At 40.8% G+C, this 12,348-nt stretch overlaps 1 long non-coding RNA gene across 1 annotated transcript; it reads left to right on the forward strand.

The window, feature by feature from the left end:
• The first annotated feature begins 4,295 nt into the window (after positions 1–4,295).
• LOC123459263 lies at positions 4,296–9,579 on the forward strand. The gene is made up of 4 exons (XR_006636163.1): positions 4,296–4,379; positions 7,139–7,179; positions 7,615–7,636; positions 9,458–9,579. It is a non-coding gene; the product is annotated as an uncharacterized LOC123459263 (long non-coding RNA).
• The last annotated feature ends 2,769 nt before the right edge of the window (positions 9,580–12,348 follow it).

Below are 12,348 nucleotides of genomic sequence, written 5' to 3' on the forward strand. Positions count from 1 at the left end.
AAACACCTTATATTCTTTTGTCTTTTTCATAATGTCAGTCAGTGGGAACCAGAGTTCATCTTTTCCATGCTACTCTGTTTTACTAATCCATATATATTTCAGATTCTGCCTTTCTCACTAATGAGTGCATATGGATTGAAAGGTGTTCAACTATTTACCCCTGCGTGGAAATCATGTTTGATTCCAGTTTAGGTGACCATAGTTAACACTGGTATTGCTGCTAACTTCTTCTTGTTGGCATGGGGAGGGAGGACACACCTGACAAAAAGCGGCTCATGGGAGGAGGGTGTTTGTTTCAAGCTTACAGTTTTTTTGTTCATTTTTTTTTTTTTATTTGAGAGCGACAGACACAGAGAGACAGATAGAGGGAGAGAGAGAATGGGTGCGCCAGGGCTTCCAGCCTCTGCAAACGAACTCCAGACGCGTGCGCCCCCTTGTGCATCTGGCTAACGTGGGACCTGGGGAACCGAGCCTCGAACTGGGGTCCTTAGGCTTCACAGGCAAGCGCTTAACCGCTAAGCCATCTCTCCAGCCCTCAAGCTTACAGTTTTGAGGGAAAGTTTCATCATGGTAGGGAAAGCATCACACAGCAGACACTGGGCATCACAACCCGTCATATCAGCTGGAAGAGAGCAGAAAGAATGATCTAGCTCTGATCACCAAGTGACTAGACTAATAAATCTCAAAATCCAGCCCATAGTTTCACAGTTCCTCTACCAAGTCTCCAACCTCTGAGAGACTCCACCAACTGATCATGGAAGATGAGGCTTAATCACAAACATATGAGGATCTAGTGGGCATTTTACATTCTGATTCCACAGTTGGTGTCTGAATCCTCAGGAAGATTTTCTGTGGACAAAACCCTTCATCTCGACTGGACAAATATATTACATCACTGACATTTCATTCCATAGGTCAAATATGTTTGGGTTTATAAGTATTTGTTATGTTCCTTCACTGATATCATTGGGACCTGGTACTTTCTTTTGGAAATATCATTCAGTTTGCTCAAATATATGGCCTTATTCAGATTTTCCCCTGTGTGAGCCTTGAGGGGATAAGTCCTTCATGTATGTCCATCTCATCTAGGTAAAATTATGGCTACAGCCAGGTGTTGTGGTGCATGTCTTTAATCTCAGCACTTGAGAGGCAGAGGTAGGAGGATATCCATGAGTTCAAACCCACCCTGAGAATATATAGTTAATCCCAGGTCAGCCTGGACCAGAATAAGACCCTACCACAAAAAAAAAAACAAAAAAAAATGGTTATAAAACTCTTTAAACTATGCCTTTTTATGCTCTCCATAGTCATGAGATCAGCTGTGATGGCCAGTGTATCTGTGTGGTTGAGGTTTCCTGAGCTCAGGGCTGTCAAGGGTCTGCAGTGTGCTGGCCTTATGTTCCCTGTGACAGTGGGAAAATACATGTTTCTTGCTTCAGTGGCATTTGGAAGTGGGGTTATGTGGCCTGATTTTATTGTATTAATTATGTTTATTTTCTAATTACACACACACACAGATATATATATGTATGTATGTATGTATGTATGTATGTATGTATGTATGTATATTTGGTGTTTTGAGGTAGGGTCCCACCCTAGCCCATGCCAACCTGGTATTCATTTGGTAGTCTCAGAATGGCCTTGAACTTTGTGTTCGTCCTACCTCTTCCTCCTGAGTGCTGATTAAAAGCAAGCACCAACACACTGTCTCAAAACTCATATTTTTTAATTCCTCGTGTTTGAATTACTCTATGGTTTAACATTCCCTTATTAAATCTTTAAATTGTAACTATTTTTAGTGTACATTTTTATGTAAATTAAATTTTAATGTACATTTCAGTTCTAAACACGTATATCTGCAATGTTTTTGTTGCATTCAATTAATTCTAAATTTTTATTTTCTTCAGGTCAATATATTCACAGAGTTTTTTCATCTTTCAACTTGCGTGACTATCCCTTTACACAGTGCACTTCTGTTGGTAAGTGTTTTCAACTCCATCTCTTTGTCAGTTTGTCATTATGACACATATTGGTCTGATACTATAAGCACATGTGGCAGTAATGTACTGGTACACTTGTTTGAGACTGTATTTGTTGTATTGCTTTGAGTTAGGTCTGAAATATTCCAGACATAGAAAGTAGTAGTGAGACATCTATCATTCAGATCCAGTAATGACAGTTCTTCTGGAAATGAGCTCTGAGAAGTACATAACAGTTCTCCTGTGCATGTGTCTTCAAGGTTTGTATTTTTCCACGACAGGGCTGCTACTGTTTAGTCTAATTCTCAACCTAGAGAGTGGAGGATGGCGCAGGAGAGGTTAAGACACCATCAAGCATCTTGATCATGCATCATTCTTCCTACAGTATATAAGAGTTGGTTATTTTCCAGAGTCCCCAAATATCTATGATGTGTTGTGGAGGGGAGACTTTTTGGCAGTCTTTTTTTTTCACATTCACAGATGTCACTCTGTTGGCTTGAATACTCTTAGATCACAATCTTTGTGAAAATATTCTTTTTTATTAATTAGTTTTGTATTCAGCAAATACAGTTAGTTTGGTACCATTACTAGGCTCATCTGTGACCTACCTCATCCCCTTGGCCCTTCCTTGTTGAGGTATATGGGTCATGCATTGTGGAGTTAGCCCACAATTATGGGTAGGATAAATGTCTCTGCATATCATGACCCAACATGTGGCTCTGACATTCTTTCTGGGCCCCTCTTCCACAAAATTTCCCTGAGCCATGTTGCATTCATTTTTGGTCTGCTTCAGTGGTTCAGAGATGTTGGGGGCCTCTGGGTCTCTGGCTCTCTAATTTGGTAGGAGTTGACTTTTTTCTGTGTTGATCTCCTTCACCTTTGAGCTGGTACCCAGTTCACCAGGAAAACAGCACCCTTGCTTGTTTCGCCAATTTTTCTTAGTTTCAGCTGGGGCCCTTTTGAGGTATGATGGGGTGGCTCTCTCGTTAGGATCTACATCTATCTGAAAAAGAGAAGCACATTCTACAACGGAGAGTAAGTTAGCACCAGGACAAATGAGATAACCCTTACTTTTTATAGCGAATTTAATAGGTGTAGGCCCTCTTGCAGCCCACGATTGAAGGTAGCTTGATAATGGACAGTGGGCTTATGTTTGGATATGGTTCTGACTTGTTTCCCAGCTCCAGCTATGGGTCCTGTACCACTGAGGGGATCAGTTAGCCGAATCAAGAGCAGTTGGTTCCTCACCATGGCTGTGTGCCACTCTTGCACTTGTGTGGGCATCATAAAAGGTTATTTGCTGCTAAGTAGGTTAGACCATTAAATGCTTGGACAGATATTGGTCATTTTCCCCCAGTTGCCCATGTAGCACCTTCTGGCACTAGACGTGCTGACTGTCTGGGGACTGACTCTCTTCCAGCTTCCAGCCACGCCATTCCATTTTACATGTCTACCACATAAGGTGTCTTCAGCAGTAGGGTCTTACCACTAACCTTTGGTGGGTTTGTGACAATATTCTAAGGAGTTTCTGATTAGATGTCACATAGTATGAATTATAATTCGCATATCTTCATGGCTTTAGAATATAACCCATTGGAGCTCAAAACTGATCATTATGAGTGTAGGACATTTACACTAATTTCTGTTATCTTTCCTTTTCAACAGCAGAATGCCAAAGGATAAGTTTCTCATTTCTTTGCTCCTTCTTTTTTAGTGTCTGATTTCACTGACAAGGTTTCTGGATTAACTACTCAATCTAAGCTCTACTGCACAACCATAAACCTCCAAAAGTATTATAAGTAAAATGTGAGCCATTGTGCCAATGACTAAGTTACTCTGTTGTGTTCCTAGATGTAGCAGACAGCTCTACAGAAGTGCAACACTTGGACAAGAAAACCCCAACTGAAGTAAGTGAAAAGGTCAAGCAACATTTCCTTGCCTGAAATTACAATGTTGCTTAATTTCTTGTTTTTGGTTGAGGTTGATATAAAATATGACACCAAGCATTACAGGTACTCAAAGATAGCAGATCAAGTTTTGTGGAATAGGAGACTAATCAATACCAACTATTCTCTTATGCAAATGGACATTTGGAAATGGCAGCATCAGGTTACACACCATACCCTAAGCCTCCTCCTATTTGGAATCTGTGTCTTCTTCTATAATGAAGTATTTCGAATTCATGACATAAAGAGAGTTAGAGATATGTTCTCCATGCAGATATCATAGGTTCCCAATAAAGTATCCTTGTTTTGTAAAGGTTTCACTTTTTCACTGCTTCTTGGATGTCTTCTATATAAGGAAGGGAAGTGATACCATGTGCCCACAAGTCCCATGACTTAATTCTTATGATGTTTTTAATTCTATAATTGCAGATAGACACTGATGAAAATTCAACCGGTAAGTATTATAAAATTGTTTGGAAAAGGAAAACTAGATGTTTGGAATACTTACTGAATTCTCTTTGAAAAGTGATAGTATTTTTCACTTTCTGGATGCTGAAAGGATTGAGGATTTTGGAGAGAAAAACAAACAAGTTCTAGTTCAAGTACAAGTGTCAGGAAGCAGTTGCACACATGCTAGGATTGCTTGGGCTTGTGTACTTGACAATGCTGGGGCCTTGTGTGCTAATATGGCTTTTGATTTTGAATACATGTGTGGTTATGTCTGAGGTTATTTTTCCTCAGTAGATATTTGAAGTTTTAAACACAATTGTCCTCAACAAGTTCCTTAGACAAATCTATGGCAAACAAACTTGAACTCTATGTAAATTATTCATCCAGTCTTCAGTGTATTTATGACTGAAGTTGGCTTGATATAACCCTGATACAGAACCTGAACTCTCATATTTGTATGTAGACAAGTGGAAACATGACTCCAGATGTGTGTACCTATCTGTTCCTCTCTGATTCACACTTGTACTTATGCCTTGTCAGGGAGACACTAGCCTGAGAGCTGAGAGTCTCTAGAGTCTGTGAATTCCTGAGGTACTCCAGGCTCTACTTCATAGATCCTATCTATCCATAGAGTTCCCTCAGTTGTCATATAAACTATACAAGTAACAGAAAGGTGTTTCCACAGACTTTGGAATAATCCTTCATGAGATGAGCCCAAATATAACCTGGTTAAGCCCAGTGCATAGGTTTAGAGATGAAAGCAATCAGCAGGACAACATGAGTTACTTCTGAAAAGTCTTAGGACATGTCATAGAAACTGGCCACAGACATAAAATGTATTCAATAATTTTATGTACTTGACAATTTAACCTTAATATTAAAAATGTCTATTAAAGAACTTACAAGAGGAATAAACAAGAACTGAAAGATTGTTGTCTGCCTGGTTACCATACTGGTTCAGATTCTCTTATGCTTCTGGGTTAGGAGCATCAGTGCCCAAACCCTGCCAACCCCCAGCTGAACATGTCTATGGAGACTGTCTAGTGTGGCCTCTGTAGCCACTTACTCAACAGAAATACAGGGCCTGTGAAATGAAGAATGAAAGGAAAGTTGTGATTATCTTTGTAAGGATTCTTAACACTTTTGTAACTTTTTGTATATTCATGAAACACAGGACATCAGTTAATACAATGGAGTTTCCTAGTATCAGTTCCAGGACCCTGAAAAAAGTTTGTTTAAAGTGCCATGGGGATTATATAGAATGGTGCAGTATAGTAGTAACATAGGCAGATCTGATAGTTTTGGTCCATGTAAAGACCACATGACATTTTTCATTGACTTCCAAATGAGAAGAAGTGACCAGAATGTCACCACATCATAGTATATAGTTAAGGTCTTGTGTGTACTGATCATCTTATACCATCATAATGTGGACTCTGAGCATAAATACAGAGACTTACTTCCACAGTTAAGGCCTGATCCTCTACCCATACTTCTTCCACAAAGGAAGACAGTATAGTCCAGGAAGAAAGAAATGACTACATTCTTCTGGCTATGAGTCTAATGTAGTTACTAATCACCTAGGAAGTCTAAAGGGAGGGCAAAGCTCAGTATGTAGGATGCCCCAAGGCAGCATTCCTTCTGACCTGCTTCTTCATCTACACCCTGCTTTCATAGTAAGTAGTGTGGTGACTGTTTTGTGTGTCCTTTTTAATAAACCAAATAAATGATCTAGAGATGCTTGTTTAGACAGTTGATAAGTAGGCATGAATGTATGTCACACAAACTCAAATCTGTAAAGATTTGGCCATTTTCCATTGCCTAGAAATAAAATGGAAAACTCTATTTGCTACAGCTAAAAATTTAAGTGTTTCTTCCTAGGATAATTTAAATTTTAATTTTATTTCCTGTGCTAAATTTTGTGAATCAGGTCTCTTAGCATCATGTCACATACACAGAAGGCCCTGGGATTTAAGGAAGATGTCACAAAGATCTGCTTCATAGATTGTGACAAAATATCCACTTACTATCCTGATCACAGTGAAACAAAAGAGTGTGCCCACAGTTCATAAAGACAACATGATGTTGAAAATGGTGTGCTAGTATTGAATGGTTGTAGTTTAACTTGAGACTTCTATATTTGAGGATTATGTAGCAAAACTGTAGTATTAGAGATATAATTCATTTGCTAGCATGGAGACCATTTCATCATCAAAAATGCATTTAATCAACTTACATATCCTGTGCAAAATGGCAGCCTATACCAGAATTCTGTATCCAAGTATATTGCAATGGCCTTGTAAATGTCATGAGGACCTTATCAATTTAGATGGTTAAAAACATGAAGGAAGAAAGACAAGAGTTTTCCATTGAATGTCAGTGTACAGTATATGTCATCATGGCTTCATTATTTGTTTTAATTGTGAGACAGGGATTTCATGAAATTCACCATGATTTACCCCAAACCCTTCTGGCTTCACTTTCTGGGTGCTGGAATGACAGACATGTGTCATCCAATTCACTTCACTGTGATTATAGTGTATCATTTATAATGTCTGTAACTGTAAGGCCAAGGTTTCTATGAGTCATTTGTTCCCGCTCCTTTCCCATACTTTTCTAGTCTGGAGGAGAGCCCACCAGCAGCTTAGTCCACAATTGCTAATCATCCACCTCCCTATGCCCTTGTCCATATAACTAAAGCTCCCCAAGTGATCTATAACCACCACTTACCAGCATACTGACAGTTGCTCTGTTTCATCCTAGGTGTGTCATCAGCACAGTCACCAAAGGAACCACAACACGAGGTAAAGCACTTTTCTTCAACTTCTATAGAAATACAGCTCTGTGTTTCAATCAATGAGAATAATTCTTGCACAGACATTTGTAGCTGGTGGTGTGGAGGTAAATTTAACTCTCCAACAAACCAACTCATGACTCTCTAAGACAATTAATGTCACCACATTCTTCTCCATAGAAGGATTTCCCCCAGTAATGATTTTCCTTCTCATAGGAAGGATTTTGCACTGTCTGTGTAAATGGTCTTGAGAAGTACACTGTGCCTGATAAGCATTTTTCCTTTGTAGTGGTGTGTTATGTGACAGTTTTGAGTTGTGTAGCCATTGACTGAGCCTACTGTTCTCCTATCTGTTTGCCTAAGTTATCTAAAGACAGCCAAACCTATGTAAGTAAGTGAGTGGTATATCTTTATCCTCACCTTGTTTCCTTTGCTATACTTGCAGGACTCTAGCAATCTGAAGCCTGGTATGTATTCTAAATTAGTCATGTGTTTAAGAACTATTCTACTGTTTTAGTGCCAAGATCCCTGACCGGAATTCCTGATAGGAATGAGGGTTAGGTGTGGGATTTCATTGAGATGAAATGATTCTTCCATGAAGTCTGTAAGGACAATTAATGTAAAACTAAGGGTGATGTTCAATGAGTCAGTGTTGCCTCACCTGGTGTAGGAAAGATTAGTGATCCACTCTTTCTACTGACTTTCTTGTGGAAGTTAGTAATGCAAATCAATGGAATTTTATAAGTAGTGGGATTGTCAAGTGTGAAGATGGATTAAATGATCATGTTTCTAATTAGATCCAATGAGAGAGAGTACCAGGAATGGTCAGATTATGCCTTCTGCTCTGATGTCAGAGAGTATCTAAAACATGTCAGTGAGCACAAGGAAATACGTGCAGAAGCCTAATGCTTTTATCTTTTCAGAGACATCATTGAGACAGTGGGGTCTTCAAGCTCAGGATTGCCTTGTATGGGCTATTATTTAAATCATTTTTTCCCCCAAAGACTTATTCTTCCAGCTCCTGCAATTGGAAAACCTCTAAGCCTATCTTATTTCCTCTCAGAAACTGTGGCCATGACATGTTGTGTTGAGTTTTATGCCCTGACCTCTGATACAGGGAATGTGGTGGGTCACAGCTATCACATGACACTGACATGAACCTAGAGATAAGGTCTTCTTGTGTAGGGCCATGGAGAAGCAATGTGTCATGCATTGACTCATGTCCCTCCTCTCTGACCATATCCTGCAAACACTCTTTTCATGATACCTGTTACCCAGAGGTTTCTCCACCATGTTTTTCCTATTTCCTGAGTGACCTGGTAACTTTGGACACTGTGCCTAGCCAGCCACAAAGACTTCAGGATTCCCTCTACCTTCTATTTTTCCTGATCATGGATGCTAGCTAGATATGCCTGAGGAACCTGGCCTAACTGTCTTGCATAGAGTTCCCAAACACAGTTCTCCTGAATGGGCCTTCCTTTAATTACCATTTTCTCTCTTGCTGTCCTTTTTCTCCCACTATATAAGGTATATACCCACCTTCCTCTCTCACAAAACTAACTAGACACACAAATTGAACTGGAAAAAACAAAACAAAACAAAACAGAACATCCCACATTTTAGGCACAACATGTCCCAAAAGACAATTGTGTCTAAAACTTATTGAATTCAGTGTTTTTACTCAGAGAACAGAGGTAAAAGGCTGCTTTTGACCCATTAAAGCAAGCAGGAGAAATGAACAGAGAGGGAAGACCTCAGTGCCCCAGCATCAGCCAGAAGAGTTATCTCTAGTATGAGACAAGTCCCAGAAAGAGAACCAAAAGTGGCAGAAAATTGTTTCTGACCTTAGGGGCGCCTAGGGTGAAAGGGGAGGAGTCACTCACCTAGCATGGCCAACATAATTCCTCCAGGGACCATTCAGTATTGTGATATAAAATTGAATAAAACTCCTCCATAACTTGACCCTTTCACCCCCCTGTCCCCAATGACAACTGCACTGGAAGATGTCACTGATGAACCACCAACACATACATTAGAGCACAGCAGTGGTGCTGAAAGCTAATCATTCATACCTTCCCCAGAAGTAACTTCTTGACCTGGGGTCCTAGAACATGTATGGAAAGGTTGATTAGAGCCAAGCATCTTATTTATTCCGGTGTTATAAATTTTGCTTATGGATTATATTTATTGTACTCAATTCCTATACTTGTCATGTAAGTGTCACAAGGAAGGAGTTCATTAACCTCTTTTATATGCATCAAATCACTTGAGTGTGCTCTTTTTCCTAGGTCACCACAAGGACTCACCACCTCATGTGGTTGGGGACTCTGGCTTCGCAACCCAAAAATGACACAATTTCAATGCTGGTGGCTCCATCTTCACTGGGATTAAATATTATCCTTGATGGCCACCTCATGTAGATGAAGTCCCTGGTGAAGAGTAAAGCCACCTAAACCAACCCCAAAACCATACTGTGATTATTTTAGGACTAGAGGATGAGTATCACTACTCAGAAAATAAGAAAGATTATGGTAAACCAAACAAATGAAGAGGTTTTAATGAAGACTTTTCTGATAGATAACAATATAAAACAAAACTTACAAGACAACAGGCACCAATTTAACACCTACATTGATTATTTGAAGCTTTCATGGAAGAAAAAAAAAAAAACCGTATGTTTAAAGGAAGCTACATATTGCGAGATCCAACAGTGAAAATGTGACAACAGCATAATAAGCAAAAACACCACCTGAAGAAGGAGGAAGAAAAAAGGAGAAAAAAGCAAAAGTTGAAAAGGAAGACAACCCATGGCCCCCACCACATATGAAGGACAAACTAGGTCCACCGCAACAGAACAACCATGCAGGGCATCCACCCCAGCAGACAGAGCACTCAGGGTTCACACCCTCTCAGGAAGATCACGCAGGGCACCCACCATAGAAGGAAGACTACATGGGGCATGTGCCCCAAGAGGAAGAGCACACAATGCTGCCACCACAAGTGGAAGGCCTTGTTGTCACCCACATTAGGAGTAAGAACTTATGGGGCACCCACCCAAGAAGAAGACCACACCAGAAACAGCACCACAGGTGAAAGACCATGCAGGAACCCCAATCCCAGGAGAAAGTCCTCACAATAGTGCCCACCCTAAGAAGACTGCAGGAGCCCCCATCCCAGGAGGAAAACCTCACAGTAATGCCCACCCTAAGAAAACCATGCAAGAACACCCACCCCAGGAGGAAAACCTCACAGTAAAGCCCACCCTAAGAAGAAGACCATGCAGGAGACTCCACCCCAGGATGAAGGCCTCACAGTAATGTCCACCCTAAGTATATCATGCAAGAACCCCACTCCAGGAAGAAGACCTCATAGTAATGCCCACCCTCAGAAGAAGACCTCAAAGTAATGCCCAACCTAAGAAGAAGACCATGGAGGAGCCCCCACCTCAGGAGGAAAACCTCACAGTAAAGCCCACCCTAAGAACGAGAACATGCAGGAGCCCCCACCCAAGGAGGAAGAACTCACAGTTATGCCCATCCTAAGGTGTTTGTTCATGGATATGTTCTTACAAGTGTGTGAGATTGTGCAATCACTCAGATCCCATATCAAATTGTTAAGGTGAGTTAGCTAGCACACAAGCCCATGGCACAATCTCAGAATTAGGGTCTTGACTTGGAACTCATCCATCCCCTTTGAAAACTACCGGCCCCCTGGGTACTGAGCACATCTCCAAGATGATAAGAAAATCCAATCCAAGTCACCAGGTGGGTTGACCTACTGTTTTCTACTCTCAGAGTAAATATTTTCATATTCTACCCTTTGTGTCTATGCTTGTGAATTTTTTGCTAATTAAAAGTCAAGAGCTTGTGCAGCCTTGGTTGTGGAATTACAGTGCCCAGTGTTCTAACCCCTAAAGTACATCTGTCCAGAGCTGAGGAAAGTTCTGTGGCTCCCAATTCCCATAACACCAAAATACAGACAGATTTACATTTAAAGCACAAATGCTGGCCAGACTATGCTTAGTGCTGTGATATACCCTCTAGCCTTGTTTCCTGAGAAGAGATGGGCATTTGCAATCTCACCCTGCCCCAGGAGCCTATGTCAAGGCTCAGGATCTGTCTCTAAAGTCAGTTGCCGTATCTAACTTTCAAAAACTACTCTCATTTTAAAGAAGTTGTGAGAATTTTATATCCAAGGAATTCCAGAAAGCATTTTTATAATGAGTTTATAGAAACCTTGCTAACAGTTTCAGAATTTCCTGGCTTAGTAGGTAAAGGCACTTGCTTGCAAAGACTGCTGGCCTGAGTTCAATTCCCCAGTACATACAGACAGATACCCAAAGTGTCACAGGCATTTGGAGTTTGTTTGCATAGCAAGAGGCTGTGACTTCATGAACTTTGGCTTCTCAATTAAAACTTGGGGAATCTGGGTAAAAAGATAACAAAATGGGGTGGGTGGAATTCATTCACTTTATCATTAGTAGTCCTTTCCAATGCCTAGATTCCTGTTGGTAAACTCCAACTCAATCACGTGCCAACTATTGTCCTGGAGCTGAAAACTCCAAGAACAGGAACATCCAGCCACTCAGGTCCCAGGTTCCTTTGTGGGACACAGAGTCTTACATAGACCCTGTGTGTGTATGATGGTGAAATAGAAGGGAAGCTTGGGAGCCATGAGGTCACTTAGTAATCTTCCCAGGGTGTCCCAGAAGCAGGGTTGAATGGGAAAGTATTTCCAACTGAACTCTTGGGAGGATGCTGAGCCAGACATTGTAATGATTATGAGATCACAGTATGAAAGGAGGGGCAAGCAGGATTTGGTTGAGGAAGATATCAAATGGCTGTATAATCTTCTCAGTCTTTACCAAAGAGATGTGTTCTCTGGAGAGCAGACTGGCTGACAAATTCCTGAGTCAGCCTGACACTGCCAGGCATCCCTACCCACCTGCTAGGTCTGTGCACATGGAGCTTGCTCATGAATCACCCATGTAGGTCTTTCCTTGGAAGGAGATCTAGGCAACCCAGAAGTATGGTTGCCTCAGTGGAATTTTCATAGAATGAGGAGAATATAAGGCATGACTTGAAAAGCAAGCATCAGGTGGAAAAGTGGAATGTGATGTGTGTTCATATGTAGAACTGTGTATTACATTTCTCATGGCTATGACAAAATACTTGACAAA

The sequence above is a fragment of the Jaculus jaculus genome, chromosome 3, assembly GCF_020740685.1.
Source record: "Jaculus jaculus isolate mJacJac1 chromosome 3, mJacJac1.mat.Y.cur, whole genome shotgun sequence".
Classification (NCBI taxonomy): domain Eukaryota; kingdom Metazoa; phylum Chordata; class Mammalia; order Rodentia; family Dipodidae; genus Jaculus; species Jaculus jaculus.